General features: G+C 40.1%; 1 long non-coding RNA gene across 2 annotated transcripts in view; it reads left to right on the plus strand.

Annotated features, from left to right (window-relative positions):
- LOC147376734 (uncharacterized) overlaps positions 1-15,538 on the plus strand; it is a 32,941-nt gene extending 17,403 nt beyond the window's left edge. Inside the window, exons 2-4 of one of the 2 annotated variants that reach the window (XR_015161211.1) lie at positions 9,396-9,485; positions 9,914-10,091; positions 14,795-15,538. This is a non-coding gene — a long non-coding RNA (uncharacterized LOC147376734). The remainder of the gene's footprint in view (positions 1-9,395; positions 9,486-9,913; positions 10,092-14,794) is intronic. The other variant, XR_015161212.1, reaches the window with a different exon arrangement.
- The last annotated feature ends 7,740 nt before the right edge of the window (positions 15,539-23,278 follow it).

A 23,278-nucleotide genomic window follows, 5' to 3' on the forward strand; every position in this document is an offset into this window, starting at 1 on the left:
CCTCTCACAGTTGGTGCCGGAAGAGGGACTCCATGCAACAGTCTTGCTCACTGGAAAGACTGAGAAAACTAAGAATGGTTTGAGAAAACTAAGAGTGAGAGGCCAAGGACGAGAAATCTTTGATTCCTATATGTCCTCAATGTCACCAGTAGTATGGAATTACAGCTGTGCTGCAATCCAGTTATTAGAGGTTGAAGTTGTCAATTAAATTTAGAAATGATGGATCCAACTCCTGAAGAGCTGGTTTATTGAATGCATGAGAAAATTCAAAGTAGCAAGAAAAAGACTAGATATTCAATCCATTGGTAATTGTTATCTGTAATAGCTAAAATAAAAATTATAGAGAATGCTAGGGTGTATCCTGGTGCTGGGCCAACGTTGAATTCCAAACACTTCAAGCCACAACTGCTAGCCTCAGGATTGCGATCCAAAAGGGAAATTATGCTGAAACAACAGATAATGAACAGAATTAGAGTAATTTACAAGTGAATGTGAAAGTGAATGAGAAGAGTCAAGGGAACATCCTAGGAGGGTGGGAAATCTTTAAATGGTTTTTAAGAAGTGAGATGAATAAAGCAGATTTTAATAGTGTAAAAAATGTCAATGCAGCTCTCTTGGAAGTTAGATGGACTAATGGGAACCCCTGTTGGACCCACAACAGTTAAGGAGCTCCAAAAATCTGCTTTATTCACTCTAGTTTTGAGAAATTTAAAAATCTAGAAAACAAAGTTGAGAATGAGAAATTTGACCTCACAGCACCTGGGGCAATGATCCTACTGTCTATTCAAGAGAAGAACTGACCAAAGGAGACCCAGGGGCATATGGTTGGTAACATGGTCAGGGAGTAGAGAAATGCTATTTCTGAAACTCTGACTGGGATTCCCATTAACTGTCATTCCAAAACCGATTGACAAAATCCTAATAGGGGCTACAGTTCAATTGGGGGATATAGTAATATAACAGGTGATGAGATTATGGTGACAGTTTGGATGAAAATTAGAATGTTTGAATATATACAATGAAAAAATGTTTTGACTCTTTTGCTTTGATATATTATGGGGGTGAATATCATGTCTAAGTTGGAAATGATTCCCCTATGAATACTGTAAAATAGAAGAGATATGTACATATACCATTCAGTCAATATTGATAGAACATGCTAAGTGAGAAACAATAAGATTGCCTGGGTCCACAAATCATTCATTTGAAATGGCATAGACTATCTGGTGGGCTAAAAGAGATTAGTACTTTAATACTCAATTGGTATCTAGCTGGTGACACCTTAAAAAAATGTACAAAGTGAAAGTTGTGAGTTGGGTTTTATTTGGGGCCAAATGAGGACTATAGCCAGGGAGATAGTATCTCACATAGGTTTGAGAAACTGCTCCAAAGATGGGGGTAGGGAGACGGGTAGGGAAGGGAGAAATCAGTATATATGTGATTTTGGTGAAGGGGTAGTACATGCAATCAAACACATATTTCTTTGTAAAAGGTCTCTGCTATCATTAGGAGCAATCATCACCTTAAAGGAATTTAGTGCTTTACTAGATATGAGGAAATACAAGAATTAGGCTCATAAATTCAGCTCCTGAAAATATCTAACTATATGAAGATTTGTTCTGCCAGTTTTTCCCAGAGCACAGAGTGCCTCATTTTTACTCTTCACTCTGAAATACCTTCAGTAGCTGTTGAAAGTCATCAGCTACAGCAGCACATGATTTAATTCTTATAGAGGTAGATGGCAAATGCCAATTTGTAGCTGACACTGTAGTGATAACACAAACAAATTTTCTGTACAGTAGCCCCATGTTGAGGAAAGAGTAGGGGCTTAAGGAAATAGTCAGTGAATAATACATAAAAGTCACTGCTGGCTGGTAGGATTTTGGACCAGAAATTTGAGAGGCAACTATTTGGGAGACAACAAGCTTGCTATTAGATGCTAGTTAAAATTGCTCTTATGACTGAAAATTGTAAAATTATACTGAAATACTCAAAATGTCTTGAGCAATATCAGAAATATTCTAACAGAGAGGACAATGCCAAGAAGAGTTCCAAAATAAAATGGAAATGATTTATAGATGAATATGCTACTAGAGGAGAGAATGGAGAATTCATAAGTAGGTGTAGTCTTTCCCCCACGGCCTAACTTTGGAAACACCTGGGAATTGCTAAATCCTATGGCCACTTGGGCCACTTGACAAGTGGCTTATGAGCAACTATTGACCAACAAAAATCTGCTTGCTTTATGAATGGCAGTTTCACGATGAATAGCTGACATCTTGCTTGGAAAGACAACAGCTTGATTGAAGGAAATAAAAATAAAATGGTTCAAGTTTGACTTTTTATTGATTCAAGGGAAGTGGCTAGTGGTCTAGCCATTTAATCAAGTAGAAGTATAATGGAAAACTGTTCTAATATGATATCTGTATGGAATGTGGCCCCACAGGAATGACTATGGGAATATAAGGAACGAATTTTGAAGCACATCAAAAGAACCCCTTTCCAGTAAGAGTGACTGAAACTGACAAGTATATTTCTTGGTTCACTCACCTGAGGTAGCCACCTGGGTCCACGGAATTAGTGAATATGGGGGGAATTGAAGCAATGCAGAAATGACCTGAAACTAGGCATATTCTCTCATACCGTCCGGGGTACAAAATGCCAACAAGAACTTTTCCATCTACAAACAAGAAGGATATTCCTCAGGGAGCAGGCTCTTATTTTTCAGTTTGTACCTACCACTATATAGAGGTATGCTGTAACACAGGTGTATTAGTCTGCTAAGGCTACCATAACAAGATACTGCAGAATGTCATTTAAACAATAGGAATTTTGTCACAGTATTAGAAGCTGAAAGTCCAAGATCAAAGTGTTGGCAGGTTTGGCTTTTCCTGAGACCTCTATTCTTAGTTTTCAGAAGGCCACCTTCTTTCAATGTCTTCACGTGGTCTTTCTCCTGCACATGCACACATCATTACTGTCCCTGCCTGTTCTTATAAGGATGCCAATCATATTGTATCAGGACCCCACTTTTATGACCTCATTTAACCTTAAATTTGGAGAAGGCAATGGCATCCCACTCCAGTACTGTTGCCTGGAAAATCCCATGGATGGAGGAGCCTGGTAGGCTGCAGTCCATGGGGTCGATAAGAGTTGGACACAACTGAGTGACTTCACTCTCATTTTCCACTTTCACGCATTGGAGAAGGAAATGGCAACCCACTCCAGTGTTCTTGCCTAGAGAATCCCAGGGACAGGAGAGCCTGGTGGGCTGCCATCTATGGGGTCACACAGAGTCGAACACGACTGAAGCGACTTAGAAGCAGCAGTAGCAGTAGCAGTAACCTTAAATTACCTCTTTAAAGGCTGTGTCTCCAAAGACAATCACACTGGGGTGGCTTCAACATATGAATTTTGGGAAGACATAGTTCAGTCCATAACAACTGGCATTGTAATATTATAATATTGATATTGATGGTGAAATATATTGACAATTTGAGTTAAAGCTTTCTCAGGATAATTCAGATGGAAAGTCATGAGGAAGAATTGTATTTATCTAAGTATTAGCTAATTTCCATGCTAAAACATTCTGCACAAATTTATCATAGGACATAAATAGTGATAGATCAAGGGAGAAATGAGCAAATAAATTGGAATAAAAATGTGTTCTCACCTACTTGGCAATCCTAGATTGATCCAACTCACCTCCACCTCTGTACTCAAGTTGCCTGGAAGAATCATCAACCTTCCTTGACAAAGTCATTATGAATTAACACTATCGACTGAAGCAACTTAGCAGCAGCAGCAGCAGCCTCAACCAATCTTTAACACCACTCAGCACTCAGCTATGTGCTTAGTAGCTATTTAAAGATAATGTGCATTAGTAACAGCTAACATTAAACCTCAACATTCAGAAAACGAAGATCATGGCATCCAGTCCCATTACTTCATGGGAAATAGATGGGGAAACAGTGGAAACAGTGTCAGACTTTATTTTTGGGGGCTCCAAAATCACTGCAGATGGTGACTGCAGCCATGAAATTAAAAGACACTTACTCCTTGGGAGGGAAGTTATGACCAATGTAGACAGCATATTCAAAAGCAGAGACATTACTTTGCCAGCAAAGGTCCTTCTAGTCAAGGCTATGGTTTTTCCTGTGGTCATGTATGGATGTGAGAGTTGGACTATAAAGAAAGCTGACCACCGAAGAATTGATGCTTTTGAACTGTGGTGTTGGAGAAAACTCTTGAGAGTCCCTCAGACTGCAAGGAGATCCAACCAGTCCATTCTGAAGGAGATCAGCCCTGGGTGTTCTTTGGAAGGAATGATGCTAAAGCTGAAACTCCAGTACTTTGGCCATCTCATGCGAAGAGTTGATTCATTGGAAAAGACTCTGATGCTGGGAGGGATTGGAGGCAGGAGGAGAAGGTGACGACAGAGGATGAGATGGCTGGATGGCATCACTGACTCGATGGACATGAGTCTGAGTGAACTCCGGGAGTTGGTGATGGACAGGGAGGCCTGGCGTGCTGCGATTCATGGGGTTGCAAAGAGTCGGACACGACTGAGCGACTGAACTGAACTTAACTGAACCAAACATTTATTGAGTGCTTGCCATGTGCCATGTATTGTCCTAATTAGTCTACATGCTTTAGATTCATTGAATCCTCAAAAACACACTGTGAGATAGCTATCATTATCCTCATTTCACAGATTAGTAAAAGGAGACATAGAAAGACTAAATCATATAATCAAGTCCACACAGCTGGGAAGTATCAGAACCAAGATTCAAATCCAAGTAATTGAGTTCTCATCTTTATTTTTTAACACACTACTAACTTTTTTTCATTATACTACTAACTTCTTTTCATATCCTTCCAATCCTCCATTCTACCTTGCCACTCTTGGGTAATGAAAGAGCCTCCTGTTTATCAGGAAACACAGATAGAAGTCAGAAAGTGATGCCTTGGACTTCTGAGGTTGTCCAGTGGTTAAGAGTCCACCTACTAATGCAGGGGACATGGGTTCAACCCCTGGTCAGGGAAGATCCCATATGCCTTGGGGTAACTAATCCCAGATGCCACAACTACTGAGCCCACACTCTAAAGCCCACGAGCAGCAACTACTGAAGCCCATGTGCCCTAGAGCCCACGCTCTGCAATAAGAGACACTACAACAAGGAGAAGCCCCCTTACAGCAAGCAGAGAGAAGCCCCTGCTCACCACAACTAGAGAAAGCCCATTCGGAGCAACAAAGACAGTCCAGACAAAAATGAACAAATGCATTTAAAAAGTGAGGCCTTCTGCAACCATGTGTTTGAAACAACAAAGGATGAAACTGTTCTGTTGGCTTAGAATTTGAAAGAGCTATGATTGATCTCTCTGGTGAGTGATAGAAGGACCAGATGAGGCGCTACTTCTCAAAACTTCAACCCAGAAGTTTCGGTTACCATGTTTTATACTCTTATAAATAACTTTCCCCCCAAATTTTAAACACAATAAAATACTTTCTTTGGGAAAAAGAAAAAGTGATGCCTTCAAATCCCTATCACTTAAATTTTAACTGACCCACATTTATTTACACCTGTTCCCGCTTTCTCTTCTGCCCCCACAAATGACACTGAGCTCCTAGAATCTAAAGTTGATACTTTCACCTGTGTTTTAAGCCCCTTCTTCTTGCCCCTTTTCAGGAACTTTACTGTCTAATGTACTTCCTCTTTCTATGGCATGCTTCACTGATGACTCTAACTCCTTTCCAGTAGTCCTTAAACATTCTCTGCTACTGCTGCTAAGTCGCTTCAGTCGTGTCCAACTCTTTGCGACCCCATAGACGGCAGCCCACCAGGCTCCCCCGTCCCTGGGATTCTCCAGGCAAGGACACTGGAGTGGGCTGCCATTTCCTTCTCCAATGCATGAAAGTGAAAAGTTAAAGTGAAGTCGCTCAGTCGTGTCCGACCCTTCGAAACCCCATGGACTGCAGCCTACCAGGCTCCTCTATCGATGGGATTTTCCAGGCAAGAGCACTGGAGTGGGGTGCCTTTGCCTTGTCTGTACTCAGTACACTTTTAAACACTCCCTTGAATTTGCACCTCTAACTATTGTCCTGTTTCTCCCTCTCCCACATGATAGCAACTTCTACAGTTCCTCCAAGGGACTCACTCCTCAGCATCCCTTCACCCTGACTCCTTTGAGCATCACGAGATAACCAGCAACTGTTCCAACATTTGACACTGTTGACTCTTCTTTCCTAATAGAAGTCAGAAAGTCTTTCCTAAAGTCTCTTTTCCTTTGGTTTCCTTGATATCATACACCCTAGGCCTCCTCATACCCCTCTACCATCCCCCTTAGGCTCCTTTGTTGGCTGCTCTTCCTCTATCTCAATGCTTTCTACAATATCAGTGCTCCCAGTGTTTTTGTCACAGTTCAGTTCAGTCACTCAGTCGTGTCCGACTCTTTGTGACCCCATAAATCGCAGCACGCCAGGCCTCCCTGTCAATCACCAACCCCTGGAGTTCACTCAGACTCATGACCACCGAGTCAGTGATGCCATCCAACCATCTCATCCTCTATCGTCCCCTTCTCCTCCTGCCCCCAATCCCTCCCAGCATCAGAGTCTTCCAATGAGTCAACTCTTCGCATGAGGTGGCCAAACTACTGGAGTTTCAGCTTTAGCATCATTCCTTCCAAAGAAACCCCAGGGCTGATCTCCTTCAGAATGGACTAGTTGGATCTCCTTGCAGTCCAAGGGACTCTCAAGAGTCTTCTCCAACACCACAGTTCAAAAGCATCAATTCTTTGGTGCTCAGCTTGCTTCACAATCCAATTCTCACATCCATACATGACCACTGGAAAAACCATAGCCTTGACTAGACAGACCTTTGTTGGCAAAGTAGTGTCTCTGCTTTTCAATATGCTATCTAGGTTGGTCATAACTTTCCTTCCAAGGAGTAAGTGTCTTTTAATTTCATGGCTGCAGTCACCATCTGCAGTAATTTTGAAGCCCCCAAAAAATAAAGTCTGACACTGTTTCCCCATCTATTTCCCATGAGGTGATGGGACCAGATGCCATGATCTTTGTTTTCTGAGTTTTGAGCTTTAAGCCAATTTTTTCACTCTCCTCTTTCACTCTCATCAAGAGGCCTTATAGTTCTTCTTCACTTTCTGCCATAAGGGTAGTGTCATCTGCATATCTGAGGTTATTGATATTTCTCCCAGCAGTTTTGATTCCAGCTCATGCTTCTTGCAGCCCAGTGTTTCTCATGATGTACTCTGCATAGAAGTTAAACAAGCAGGGTGACAATACACAGCCTTGACGCACTCCTTTTCCTATTTGGAACCAGTCTGTTGTTCCATGTCCAGTTCTAACTGTTGCTTCCTGACCTGCATATAGGTTTCTCAAGAGGCAGGTCAGATGGTCTAGTATTCCCATCTCTTGAAGAATTTTCCACAGTTTCTTGTGATCCACACAGTCAAAGGCTTTGGCATAGTCAATAAAGCAAAAATAAATGTTTTTCTGGAACTCTCTTGCTTTTTCTATGATCCAGCAGATGTTGGCAATTTGATCTCTGGGTCCTCTGAGATCAAATGTTCCTCTGAGATCAATCCTCTGAGTTCCTTTTCTAAAACCAGCTTGAATATCTGGAAGTTCATGGTTCACATATTGCTGAAGCCTGGCTTGAAGAATTTTGAGCATTACTTTACTAGCATGTGAGATGAGTGCAATTGTGTGGTAGTTTGAGCATTCTTTGGCATTGCCTTTCTTTGGGATTGGAGTGAAAACTGATCTTTTCCAGTCCTGTGGCCACTGCTGAGTTTTCCAAATTTGCTGGCATATTGAGTGCAGCACTTTCACAGCATCATCTTTCAGGATTTGGAATAGCTCAACTGGAATTCCATCACCTCCATTAGCTTTGTTCGTAGTGATGCTTTCTAAGGCCCACTTGACTTCACATTCCAGGATGTCTGGCTCTAGGTGAGTGATCATACCATTGTGATTATCTTGGTCAATTGTTTTTGTCAGAGACTCCCTTTAATGCATTTTCACTCTCTCTAGGATAGCTACTCTATGGGCTCCAAATAGCATTCACATGCTGCTACTGTCCAAGTTTATATCTCCTCCCTACACCCTCTGCTTAGCATCAGACCCTGCATCCAACTCTCTGCTAGGCATCTCCACTAGGGGTCATTTACAACATGGTCAATGCCCCATTCATTGTCTTCAATCTCCAAACTAATGTTAGGTTCCTACTCTCAGTCAATGACCTATTCCAGAAACCTGGGCCTTTGCCTTGACTTTTTCCTCTCCTACTCCCTAGGGTAGTTGACCCAGTGCTTATAAGATGTCAATTCCTATGCTAAGCACCTCACATGCAGTAATTTCATTTTATTGTCATAACCTTCAGAGGTAAGAAAACAATAATTAAATATTCACTGTTTCTAATCCTTATTGTTAAGGAAACTGAAGAAGCGTTCTCCAAGTCATCATACTTTTTTCTCAGCTTCTTACCACACCCCCACCTTATTTTGATTGTCTGGAACAGTGCCCCATCCTCATGCCTCTCTCTGGCTTCACACCAGAGGACATGCTCCTTGTATATCCTCTAGAGCTCTCTTGCCACTCTATTAATATATTGCAACGTATCAAGTTCCTTTTTTTACAACATACAGCTTGATGGGAAAGGGATGAATCATTTTTTCCCATAGGAAATGAAAGCAGAAGCTATTACTACATCTGTAATCTGGCAATAAATGTGTTTTGTTTCATGGGAAAGACTGGAGTAATTTTGTCTAGTTTACCTGGGCCCATGGATAATATTGCAAGGTTATCTGTTATTGTATGATATTTTCTCTCTCCTTTTTTTCTGTTACCATCATTATCCCCATATAAACAAAGCAGCCTCCTATTTGCCTAAATTACTAATTCAAAAAGAACAAAAGTGTATCTCAGATCTCACTCACTTTAAATTTCCCCAGCTTGGCCAGAAAGCTCAACCTATAGCAGTTAGACTTCCAGAGATTAGAGGAAACTAACTTTACTAAAACCTTAGCCTCTGAAAAGAAACATACACACATGCATGCACATACACACACCCACACATACATACACCCGCACATACACACACCTGCACATACACACACCCACACATACACACACCCACACATACACACAAACACGTGTACAGCCCTGCCAGTGTGTGAGTTATAACTAAGTCTACTCCAACAATATGCAGATTGTAGTTCAAAGGAGGATTCTAAGGATCTGAGAACATTTTCTTCCAGATGAGTAGGAGAGCAGGGTTGTCTCTCTGAACTGTGCAGTTACTGATCTGAGCTAATCTCCTTTCCCTATAGGGTAATGTAACATTGGTTCCTCCCTGTGTCTTCCCCCCTAATAGCCTTTGAATTTGAACTACAGCAACAGATCTCTGGTTCTCCAGCCTGGATCATTTACCCTGAAGTTTAGACTTACCAGCCTTTATAATAATGTAAGCCAATTCCTTAACATAAATCTCTCTATATACAGTCTTTTGATTCTATTTCTCTGGAGTATCCTGACTAATATACACAACATCTTTTTCTGTCTTTCTACTTTTCCCTTATCTATATCAAGCCAGGCAGAGAACTGTGATTACAGAGTGACCAGAGCACTTCAGTCCTGCGTCCATTTGCCTGTTCCTAAATTTAGCTGAGATGTCCTTTGACCGTGCTCTGCCGTCTTCCTGTTCCTCCTCTACCCTGTGTCTATGTTGAAAAGCTTCATGCACTTTTTAATCACCCTATTATCCATACAAGGACTTTGGTTTTTCCTGACTGACAATTTTCCTGAGATCCTCTCTTACAACTATCTTTTCTTTCTATCTTTTCTCTCATTCTCACTCTCTCAGTGAATATTATGTTTTTCTTGTTGTCACAGGGATCCACTTACTTCAGTCATTCTGCTCCAGTGGAACTCTGGCCAGTGTATGAAAATAAAAGTTCCAGAACTGGACCCAACAGGGTGGAGCAATGTGGGGAAGGAACCATGGAGTGATGATTGGACAGAGTGCCTTATCCCTCCAGCCCCTACTGAGGTTCTTGGGACAACAATAATGGTAACAAAAATATTAATGCTGCTCATCAGAGCTTATTTTCCTTTTATAATGTTTTTAAAATGCTATTTTAAAAAGTAAAATGAGTAGGGGTAGTAGTGAAAGCAGAAAAAGATCAACAAATATGGACAAGTATCTACCCAAAAGTCATGGTCCATAAATAGAAAGACTGTTCATTTGCCACACAGCCAAAAGCAGATGGGAAAGGCTTACAAACACTAGAGGTGCAAACTCTCTGAAAAGGCATTGAACATGTGGTCTGGAAGGGAAACTGAATGGTTCCATGATACAGAAGAGAAGATCTGATCTGGGTGGATGAGACCTGATGAGTTCCATAAATCTGTCTATTGATGGCATTCTCATCTACCACATACCCATCCAGGGTGAAATGGGGAGACCCAGGTGCCTCTGCCACCTCAACTCCCTCTGCCTCTCACAATGTTCCCTTCAGCTTCCACATTCACTGTCTTCCGAGGTACAGACCAGAGTCTGGGTCCTGGATGGCTCTCCTACAGAACTCATCAGTCTGTAAAACACCTGCTTTCCTTATTTCTTTTTGAAAAAGTGAACAGATGAAGCTTGTATGAAGGACCTTCTCTCTTCTTTTAACTTCCCTTTCATACCTGATCCTGTCCATAAATGCTAGTTGCGCCTACCAGCATCCTTAGTTTCAGCATTATTGCTCCCTCAATAGACTACAGGCAATTTGAGGGCAGAGGTGTTTGCTCTCTGTTCCATCACCTATATAACTAAGTCAAGAGTTGTTTCCTCACAGCTGTTCATTAATTTTTGTTGGAAGATATAAAACATTTGCTCAAAATAATTTGCTCCTTCCCTGATCTCTGGGCTGCTTTTGGAGCCCACTCAAGCACACAGATCCCTTAAAGTTGAATGTTATTGTCCCTGCAGATGATCTGCTCAGAGCTGCCCACTGAGTTCTGCTGAAGAAAAGCTTCCTGGGTGTCCTATGAATGGACTTGCTCAGTTTGCATCCAGCCACAGGAATTAAGTTGTTTTGCATCTAAGCTGTTCTGCTGATCATATCTCATTTTATCTGCCATTGTGCTCATCTACCATAGGGATTCCATCCTGCTGTTGTAGTGAGAAGGAAGTAGAAGTTACCTTAGATGCCTTCATACAACAGAAAACAAAAGAAAAATAGATTATAAATCTCATAAAAATTGATGATTCTGACAAAGTTTCCAGGAGTTTAATCATTCAGGGAATATCCATATATCCCCTCAAAGTTAAAAGCAATTTTGTCTTACCTTAATGCCCTGTCATAAGGAAAGAGACACCACGATTTCTAAGTCTTTTTGTAGTTGTAGGTAAATGCATCATAACTGGGTATAATATGTTTTAACATTTGTTGAACTTGGGACAAGATGCATACAGCATATATCTATGTATGATTAAATTTTAAATAAGATACATTTGATTCTCCCACATTGAAATATTGTCTTGTGAGCATAATTGAGTGAATAAATTCTAACAAATTACTCCTGAATCTGTAATCTGGAAGTTAGTGTTCATCCAATAGAACCACAATTCCTTAGAAACTGGAAACTTTCCTGGAAGGGAAAGGAGGCCTGTGACCAACACTGGGCTGACATGGGCTTCCTACCTGTTTCATCTAATGAAAAAGAGTTTCCTGAAGCTGATTTTTCAACTAAGGGAACAACCATCAGGTAGGCTGTTAACAGAAATAAGAAACATTAGCAAAAAATGTAGTGCCTGTGACTGAAGGCATTCCACAGTATGGCTTTGGAGACATAGAATTGACAGAGATTAAAGAAAGTCTGTAGTACCTACCATTATAGACCATACCTGGGTTTAAAGCTGCAAATGCCTCTTTCTCTGTGAAGTCAATGTCTGAAAGGATTTTCACAGATGTTTGGTAATGTTGACAGTCAGAAAGACTTGCCTATTAGGTTTCTGACCACATATTGCTCAAGAGGAAGAAGAGGCCTCTACACGTGTGTTGAGATTAGAGAGATTTACTTAGTAAGATGATGAAAGTGATGAGGGCATTGCTCACTAGACCATGGCATAGCAGGAGAATTTATAATGAGATCTTACAGACCAGACGAGGCCTGGACTTCACCAGATGGACCACCAGATTATTGTTCTTGATGGAGCAATTTGAGGAGGAAGAAGAGATGGTAGCAATATTATAAAATATTGGGTTGGATGGGAGGCGGACGATATCAATTCAGCTGGAGACCAATGGAAGTATGTTGAACCTCTAAAGCTAGATTTCTACAAAGCAACTTCCATGTAGTGGAAGAAAGAGCTCCCACCTCTAACCACAGAAGAGGCCTCAGACCAAATTTGTAAGAAGCATTGACATATACAGTATCCACTAATTAATTTTTGTGTTTGTGGGATGAAGGAGAGAAGTTGTCATAGGAATGACACCTGCCCTTAGTACCTAGAAGCCCTAATATATATGGTGTAGATTTGTGTAACCAAAGTACTGCCTGGATCCTGGGAGGCAAAAAAATCCTACTGACTTGTTTCACCTAAATCAGGAGAGGGTATTGTGCTTCAGACTGCACCAGAAGCAAACTCCACCTTGGGAGTCCAGAGATTAAGATCAAGAAATGAGGGGAGTCAGAGTGATGAGTAGTTTTAGATCTACAGTTAAGACACCTTGTAGGCAAACTACTCTGCTCTTCTTGTAAGAGAAAGCACACCCACCAAAGAACCACTCTCTTCTAGTGAGCAGGAGCATGATACCAGGCTGGTTCCTGACTCTGAACAGGCAGGATGAGTGGCATAAGATCTTCTCTAAACCTGAATGCTGCCAGATTCGATCAAACAACAGTTGCATATTTCCCAGTTTGAACCAAGCATTCTACTGATGCAGTGGGACTTGTACCTGGGTTGGATAGGGAAAGCCATATTTGATTAATTCATGTACTCAAGAAAAGGGCCAGAGACATAAAAGACCAAAAAGTTACAGAATTATTGAAAGTGTTCCCACAGAAGAGTTCTTCTCTAACCATTATAAAAAGCAGAGAGTGTGATATTACACAGGACAGAGGAGCCCAGTTCCACAAGTAAATACTGTGATTTGTTTTTTCTTTCTCAACTTGTAGGAGAAAATTTGCAAGGGGCTACAAATATTTTTCTAAGAAGTTGTAATTAGATGGAGAAAATCTTATTCACCAAAATTTCAAGGATTGAGAAAGGCATCTTGAAGACATGAGACAGGCAATCGGAGTGAAAAGACTGGTCACCTCACTTTAAGGGAAGAGTCACTTGTCAGGAGAACTTGACTTTGAAAGGAAATAGACAGCGAGGGGAGTGTCAACAAAATGGTAGAGGTTATGCAGTGTAATTCCTTGTATGACAACCTCCGGAAGTTCAGTGAAGTTATTAGTCCAATAAGATGGTTGGTTCAACTGGATCATTTCAGTGGAATGCAAATAGGGAGGATCTGAAATATCTGGAGGGATTTAGCAATGGAGAAAGCCCCAGGAAGGGACTATGAGGATGTAGAGGTCAAATATTACTGAAGACCAAGCAGGGCTTTTGACCATTCTAGGATATACAAGTGAGTTTCAGAGCATGTTTAATAAGTTGTCAAATGAGTTATGCAAGCATGAATTCCAAGAGGTGCCTGAACAGACAAATTTTTTATCTTTGAGTTATTCAGTGACAAGTGACGGGGTGTCATTAATTGGTAGAACATGTGGGGTTTTTATGTTGGGTGGAAAATCAAAAAAAAAAAAAAGTATCTTTCTATTCAGGCTGGATGAGTCTGTAATACCATAAGTCAACCAAGCCTTTGGCAGGAACTGAGCTGATTTCTTCCTCTTCTCAGACATTTCTACTGCTATCAGGAGTAACTCCAGATAAAGACCCTCATTGTGAGCCAAGTATGGGAATTGAATCAACAACTTCCCAGAACATCCTAAACAATCACTTTTCTGTCTCTCTCTTCACCCAGATCTTATGACTCTGATTAACAAGCGTCTCCCTTGGCCTTTTCTTCCTCATTAGAATTTCACATGGTCCAGAATAAAACTCAATTTCCCTTTCAGACGCTATGTCATAGAACTTATCTTTATAGGCTCAATCAACTTTCTACACATCTCTAGCTCTGAATACTCTTTACAAACCTAGTCTTGGTTTGGTAGTTTGGATGAGGGGGTGAAGGGTGACTTAGTTGGAAGAGTATTTTGCCTAGACAAACCCCAATTTGTAAAAGTCAATAAGTTAACTTGTAAAAAGATGCTCAAATTCACCAGTTATCAGGGAAATGAAAAGTGAAAAAGATACCGATTTTCATATATCAAATTGATAATCAAGCTAATAATGGCCAATATTGGCAAGGCTATGGAAAAATGGGAACTCTCATACACTGCTTGTGGGAATGTAAACATGCACAGTGTTTTGGGGAAGCACATTTTGATTTTGAAATTCTACTTTTAGGGAACTATCTTAACAGGAGTAAAGCCATATAAATGCTCAAAGAATCATGTTTAAGGGTGTTATGGCTGAAACTCCTAGTTGCCTACCTACTCTCTATCCTTTCTATCTATATATTTGGTGGTAGTGACGTGCTTAACTAAAAATGGACATTTCTCAGAACCCTTAATAATACAGGGCAAGGCAATGAGATACAAGCAGAAGTCATTGGGTGGGACTTGAGAAAAAGCCTCTTACCCATCCCTTCTTCTCTTTTTTGCAATGTCCAGAACTTGTACATGATGGTTAGGGCTCCAGCAGCCATCCTGTGACCTCAGGAATGGAAGTGAGTGAAGTGAAGTCATTCAGTCATGTCCGACTCTTTGCGACCCCATGGACTGTAGCTATCAGGCTCCTCCATCCGTGGGATTTTCCAGGCAAGAGTGCTGGAGTGGATTGCCATTTCCTTCTCCAGGGGATCCTCCCCACCCAGGAATCGAACCCAGGTCTCCTGCATTGCAGACGGATGCTTTACCATCTGAGCCACCAGGGAAGCCCCCAAGAATGGAAACCACACATCAATGAACAGAAAAATATAAGGACTCTGGGAACTTGGTGCTTCATAGAATTACCATGGCTTGCTTTGCATTGATTCTTATAGAGTTTATCTGAAAACAAGAGAAAAACAAGATTGCAATTTATTTAGGCCATCATGATTATATCTCTTACTAGCAGCTGAATGTATTTCTGACAGACCAAAGTTTGCTGTAACACTGCTTTAAAATAGGGGGAATGATGTCAACAGTAGAAATGGCTCTGGCTCCCACTTTCCTGAGATTTTCTAGATTAAATTCCAGTCTTAGTACATGAAATCCTGACATTGAACCCCCTTTTTTTCTTAAAACAACTTGATCTTGGCCCCGCTTCAGCACATTACTCTTAAACTGCTAGAGAAGCAAACTTGTAATGTAAATATTTTTAAATTCTTGGAAAACAGAAGACACAAAGTAAACAAGATTCAGTAACTATATAAACTGTATGTGTGCTGTACTTACTAAGTCATTTTAGTCGTGTCCGACTCTTTGAAACCCTATGGACTGTAGCCTGCCAGGCTCCTCTGTCCATGGGATTCTCCAGGCAAGAATACTGGAATGGGTTCCATACTGTCCTCCAAGGGATCTTCCCAACCCAGGGATCAAACCCACGTCTGTTATGTCTCCTGCATTGGCAGGCGGGTTCTTTACTACTAGTGCCATGTGGGAAACCCATATAAACTGTATATAAAACCTCAAATTATATCAACCAAAACTGAGAATTGGCAGAAAGAGAGGAAACATAGTCAGTTTTCATTGAACATGGGAAAGGAAATAGCATTCTATGCATAGCATTTATGATAAGAGGAAAAACAGGTTCAAATTCATTTTTATTTATTTATAGAAAACTACTAGCAAAACTGAAAATAGGATGGTTATCATCAAAACCATTAAAAGGTAGAGAAGGCAAAGAAATAGAGTCTATATGAGTAGTCTACAAACTTTTTATGGCAGGGTTGTGAAAGACAAAAGATTTTAAGCAGGCAGTACCACTATGTATGCTTATTAAATGTGAATTGCATTTTTAAAGTCATACACTAGGAGTTAAAATCTATTTAAAAATCTCTAAAAATATGAGATATCCATATCCATGAAATAAACAGTATTTTAATAGTTGCAGTTCAAGATGGCTCATACAACCTTAGCTTATACTTCAAGACTCAATATGGAGGAGGAGCCAAGATGGCGGAGGAGTAGGACGGGGAGAACACTTCCCCCCCACAAATTCATCAAAAGAGCATTTAAACGTCGAGTAAATTCCACAAAACAACTTCTGAATGCCGGCAGAGGACATCAGGCACCCAGAAAAGCAACCCAACTCTTCGAAAGGCGGTAGGAAAAAATATAAAAGACAAAAAAAAAGAGACAAAAGAGGGAGGGATGGAGTTCCGTCCCGGGAAGAGAGTCTTAAAAAGAGAGAAGTTTCCAAACACCAGGAAACCTTCTCACTGCCGAATCTGTGCCGAGCTTTGGAAGCACAGAGGGCAACATAACAGGGAGAAAAAATAAACAATTAAAACTCGCAGATTGCGAGCCCTACGGTAACTCCCCCAGCGGATAAGCAGCGCAGACGCCTGCATACGCCATTAGCAAGCGGGGGCTGGGCAGGGAGGTGCGGCATGGGCTGCATTGCTCAGAGTAAGAATCTGGCCTGAATACCCTGAGCGCTATCTGAGCGAAATAATTTGGGCTAGCAAACCAGACTGTGGGATATCTACCACGCGAAAAGCCAGCCCCAACCTAAGACACCACCAGGCCCGCGCACGGAACAAAGGACTGAATAGAGATAGTCAGCTGCGGACCTTCCCCCTCCGGTTACAGGCAGCCAGAGCCGGAAGGGGACAATCGCAGCCCCAGAGAGACATTATCTATAAAACTGTAAGCAGGCTTCTTTGCTAGCTAAAACTGCTTGGGGGTCTGGACGGTCAACATCTGCCTGAGAAGGTGCGCCGGTTTTACACCCAGATAACTGAGTGGCGGGGAGGCGATAAGTCGCAGCATTGGCATTCACCAAACACCTCATCACCTGAGCTGCTCGGACCTGGGAAGAGCACAAAATGCAGGCCCAACAGAGTCTACGCCTTTGAGGACTACCCAAGTGCCTGAACCTGAGCGGCTTGGACCTGGGAGGTACATGCAGCCCAGGGCCGGCCTCGGATTGTTCTCGGCGGAACAACCTAGAGCCCGAGCAGTGTGGGCAGGGAGGCTACACGCGCCATGAGTGGGGGCAGACCCAGTGTGGCTGAGGCACTGCGAGCGCACGCCAGTGTTATTTGTTTGCAGCATCCCTCCCTCCCTCCCCACAGCGCGACTGAACAAGTGAGCCTAAAAAAAAAAAAAAAGTTTCCCCCACCGTCCCCTTTGTGTCAGGGCGGAAGCCAGACACTGAAGAGACCAGCAAACAGAAGAAGTTATAACAGAGGGAAACAACTTGGAAGCTACAGGCAATAGATTAAAACCCCGTGGTTACTACGGACTACATAGGAAGGGGCCTATAGATCTTGAGAAATATAAGTCGGACCAAGGAACTAGCCAAAAATGAACTGAACCCACCATACAACAAAACCAGAGAAAGTCCTAGATATATTTTTACTATTTTTACTATCATTCTTTCTTTCTTTCTTTTTTTTAATTAAAAAAATTTTTTTAAGTCCTCTATTGTTCCTTTAATTTTCACTTTTATAACCTATTACTTTGCAAAAAAGAAAAAAAAGATCCTATTTTTTTCTTCTTCAGCAAACTTCATATATATATATTTTATAATTTTTTGACCTTGTTTTTTTTCTTCTTCTTCTTCTTTTCTTTAACATTGTATTTTTGAAATTCCAAACTCTACTCTAGTTTTTTAATTTTAGCTTTTTGGTATATGTTATCAATTTTGTACCTACAGTTTTTTTTATAATTTCTGTGACTTTTTTTTTTTTCTGTTTCATTCTCTTCTTCTTTTATATAACATTGTATATCTGAAATTCCAAACTCTACTCTAGATTTTTAATTTATGCTTTTTGGTATTTGATATCAAATTTGTACCTGTATTTTCTTTATAATTTTTGTGACATTGCTTTTGTTTGTTTGTTTTCTCTCTTTATGTTTCTTCTTCCTTTTTTTTAACATTGTATTTTTGAAATTCCAAACTCTACTCTAGATTTTTAATTTTTGCTTTTTGGTATTAGTTATCGATTTTGTACCTGTATTTTCTTTATAATTTTCGTGACCTTGCTTGTTTTTCTTTGTTCGTTTTTTCTCTCTTTCTTTTCCTTCTTCTTTTCTTTAACATCGTATTTTTGAAATTCCAAACTCTACTCTAGATTTTTAATTTTTGCTTTTATGTATTTGTTACCAATTTTGCACCTTTAAGAACCCAATGTTCAGGACCCATTTTTCACTACGGAGCGAGATTACTGGCTTGACTGCTCTCTCTCCCTTTGGACTCTCCTTTTTCTCCACCAGGTCACCTGTGTCTCCTCCCTAACCCCTCTCTACTCTACCCAACTCTGTGAGTTTATGTGTGTTCCAGATGGTGGAGAACACTTAGGGAACTGATTACTGGCTGGATCTGTCTCCTTCCTTTTCATTCCCCTCTTTTATCCCTCTGGCCACCTCTGTCTCCTTCCTCCTTCTTCTCTTCTCTGTGTAACTCCGTGAACATCTCTGAGTGGTCCAGTTGTGGAGTGCACATAAGGAAGTGACTACTGGCTACCCCGCTCTCTCCACTATTGATTCCACCTCATCTCATTTGGGTCACCTCTAACTCCCTCCTCCCTCTTCTCTTCTCCATGTAACACTGTGAACCTCTCTGAGTGACCCTCACAGTAGAGAAACTTTTCAGCTTTAACGTAGATGTTTTATCAATGGTGCTGTATAGAAGGAGAAGTTTTGAAACTACTGTAAAAATAAGACCGATAAATGGAAGCAGGAGGCTTAAGTCCAAAACCCTGACTCCAGGGAACTCCTGACTCCAAGGAACATTAATTGACAGGAGCTCATCAAACGCCTCCAAACTGACACTGAAACCAAGCACCACACAAGGGCCAACAAGTTCCAGGGCAAGACATACCAAGCAAATTCCCCAGCAACAAAGGAGCACAGCCCTGAGCTTCAAGATACAAGCTGCCCAAAGTCACCCCAAAACCATAGACATCTCATAACTCATTACTGGACACCCACCAGAACACCGACACAAGCTTCCCTAACCAGGAAACCTTGACAAGCCACCTGTACAAACTCACACACAGTGAGGAAACGCCACAATAAAGAGAACTCCACAAACTGCCAGAATATAGAAAGGACACCCCAAACTCAGCAATTTAAACAAGATGAAGAGACAGAGGAATACCCAGCAGATAAAGGAACAGGATAAAAGCCCACCAAACCAAACAAAAGAGGAAGAGATAGGGAATCTACCTGATAAAGAATTCTGAATAATGATAGTGAAATTGATCCAAAATCTTGAAATTAAAATGGAATCACAGATAAATAGCTTGGAGACTAAGATTGAGAAGATGCAAGAAAGGTTTAACAAGGACCTAGAAGAAATAAAAGAGAGTCAATATAAAATGAATAATGCAATAAATGAAATTAAAAACACTCTGGAGGCAACAAATAGTAGAATAACAGAGGCAGAAGATAGGATTAGTGAATTAGAAGATAGAATGGTAGAAATAAATGAATCAGAAAGGATAAAAGAAAAACGAATTAAAAGAAATGAGGACAATCTCAGAGACCTCCAGGACAATATTAAACGCTACAACATTCGAATCATAGGGGTCCCAGAAGAAAAAGACAAAAAGAAAGACCATGAGAAAATACTTGAGGAGACAATAGTTGAAAACTTCCCTAAAATGGGGAAGGAAATAATCACCCAAGTCCAAGAAACCCAGAGAGTCCCAAACAGGATAAACCCAAGGCAAAACACCCCAAGACACATATTAATCAAATTAACAAAGATCAAACACAAAGAACAAATATTAAAAGCAGCAAGGGAAAAACAACAAATAACACACAAAGGCATTCCCATAAGGATAACAGCTGATCTTTCAATAGAAACTCTTCAAGCCAGGAGGGAATGGCAAGACATACTTAAAATGATGAAAGAAAATAACCTACAGCCCAGATTATTGTACCCAGCAAGGATTTCATTCAAGTATGAAGGAGAAATCAAAAGCTTTTCAGACAAGCAAAAGCTGAGAGAATTCAGCACCACCAAACCAGCTCTCCAACAAATACTAAAGGATATTCTCTAGACAGGAAACACAAAAACGGTGTATAAGTTCGAACCCAAAACAATAAAGTAAATGGCAACGGGATCATACTTATCAGTAATTACCTTAAACGTAAATGGGTTGAATGCCCCAACCAAAAGACAAAGACTGGCTGAATGGATACAAAAACAAGACCCCTACATATGTTGTCTACAAGAGACCCACCTCAAAACAGGGGACACATACAGACTGAAAGTGAAGGGCTGGAAAAAGATTTTCCATGCAAATAGGGACCAAAAGAAAGCAGGAGTAGCAACACTCATATCAGATAAAATAGACTTTAAAACAAAGGCTGTGAAGAGAGACAAAGAAGGTCACTACATAATGATCAAAGGATCAATCCAAGAAGAAGATATAACAATTATAAACATATATGCACCCAACATGGGAGCACCACAATATGTAAGACAAATGCTAACAAGTATGAAAGGAGAAATTAACAATAACACAATAATAGTGGGAGACTTTAATACCCCACTCACACCTATGGATAGATCAACTAAACAGAAAATTAACAAGGAAACACAAACTTTAAATAATACAATAGACCAGTTAGACCTAATTGATATCTACAGGACATTTCATCCCAAAACAATGAATTTCACCTTTTTCTCAAGCGCACATGGAACCTTCTCCAGGATAGATCACATCCTGGGCCATAAAGCTAGCCTTGGTAAATTAAAAAAAATAGAAATCATTCCAAGCATCTTTTCTGACCACAATGCAGTAAGATTAGATCTCAATTACAGGAGAAAAACGATTAAAAATTCCAACATATGGAGGCTGAAAAACACGCTGCTGAATAACCAACAAATCACAGAAGAAATCAAAAAAGAAATCAAAATTTGCATAGAAACGAATGAAAATGAAAACACAACAACCCAAAACCTGTGGGACACGGTAAAAGCAGTCCTAAGGGGAAAGTTCATAGCAATACAGGCACACCTCAAGAAACAAGAAAAAAGTCAAATAAATAATGTAACCCTACATCTAAAGCAACTAGAAAAGGAAGAAATGAAGAACCCCAGGGTTAGTAGAAGGAAAGAAATCTTAAAAATTAGAGCAGAAATAAATGCAAAAGAAACAAAAGAGACCATAGCAAAAATCAACAAAGCCAAAAGCTGGTTCTTTGAAAGGATAAATAAAATTGACAAACCATTAGCCAGACTCATCAAGAAACAAAGGGAGAAAAATCAAATCAATAAAATTAGAAATGAAAATGGAGAGATCACAACAGACAACACAGAAATACAAAGGATCATAAGAGACTACTATCAGCAATTATATGCCAATAAAATGGACAACGTGGAAGAAATGGACAAATTCTTAGAGAAATACAACTTTCCAAAACTCGACCAGGAAGAAATAGAAAATCTTAACAGACCCATCACAAGCATGGAAATTGAAACTGTAATCAAAAATCTTCCAGCAAACAAAAGCCCAGGTCCAGACAGCTTCACAGCTGAATTCTACCAAAAATTTAGAGAAGAGCTAACACCTATCCTGCTCAAACTCTTCCAGAAAATTGCAGAGGAAGGTAAACTTCCAAACTCATTCTATGAGGCCACCATCACCCTAATACCAAAACCTGACAAAGATGCCACAAAAAAAAAGAAAACTACAGGCCAATATCACTGATGAACATAGATGCAAAAATCCTTAACAAAATTCTAGCAATCAGAATCCAGCAACACATTAAAAAGATCATACACCATGACCAAGTGGGCTTTATCCCAGGGATGCAAGGATTCTTCAATATCCGCAAATCAATCAATGTAATACACCACATTAACAAATTGAAAAATAAAAACCATATGATTATCTCAATAGATGCAGAGAAAGCCTTTGACAAAATTCAACACCCATTTATGATAAAAACTCTCCAGAAAGCAGGGATAGAAGGAACATACCTCAACATAATAAAAGCTATATATGACAAACCCACAGCAAACATTATCCTCAATGGTGAAAAATTGAAAGCATTTCCTCTAAAGTCAGGAACAAGACAAGGGTGCCCACTTTCACCATTACTATTCAACATAGTTTTGGAAGTTTTGGCCACAGCAATCAGAGCAGAAAAAGAAATAAAAGGAATCCAAACTGGAAAAGAAGAAGTAAAACTCTCACTATTTGCAGATGACATGATCCTCTACATAGAAAACCCTAAAGACTCCACCAGAAAATTACTAGAACTAATCAATGACTATAGTAAAGTTGCAGGATATAAAATCAACACACAGAAATCCCTTGCATTCCTATACACTAATAATGAGAAAACAGAAAGAGAAATTAAGGAAACAATTCCATTCACCATTGCAACGGAAAGAATAAAATACTTAGGAATATATCTACCTAAAGAAACTAAAGACCTATATATAGAAAACTATAAAACACTGTGAAAGAAATCAAAGAGGACACTAATAGATGGAGAAATATACCATGTTCATGGATTGGAAGAATCAATATAGTGAAAATGAGTATACTACCCAAAGCAATTTATAGATTCAATGCAATCCCTATCAAGCTACCAACAGTATTCTTCACAGAGCTAGAACAAATAATTTCACAATTTGTATGGAAATACAAAAAACCTCGAATAGCCAAAGCAATCTTGAGAAAGAAGAATGGAACTGGAGGAATCAACCTACCTGACTTCAGGCTCTACTACAAAGCCACAGTTATCAAGACAGTATGGTACTGGCACAAAGACAGAAATATAGATCAATGGAACAAAATAGAAAGCCCAGAGATAAATCCACGCACCTATGGACACCTTATCTTTGACAAAGAAGGCAAGAATATACAATGGATTAAAGACAATCTCTTTAACAAGTGGTGCTGGGAAAACTGGTCAACCACTTATAAAAGAATGAAACTAGAACACTTTCTAACACCATACACAAAAATAAACTCAAAATGG

Source organism: Bos grunniens, chromosome 3, assembly GCF_055505025.1.
Source record: "Bos grunniens cultivar Pamir isolate PY7600 chromosome 3, Bosgru_T2T1.0, whole genome shotgun sequence".
Taxonomy (NCBI): Eukaryota; Metazoa; Chordata; class Mammalia; order Artiodactyla; family Bovidae; genus Bos; species Bos grunniens.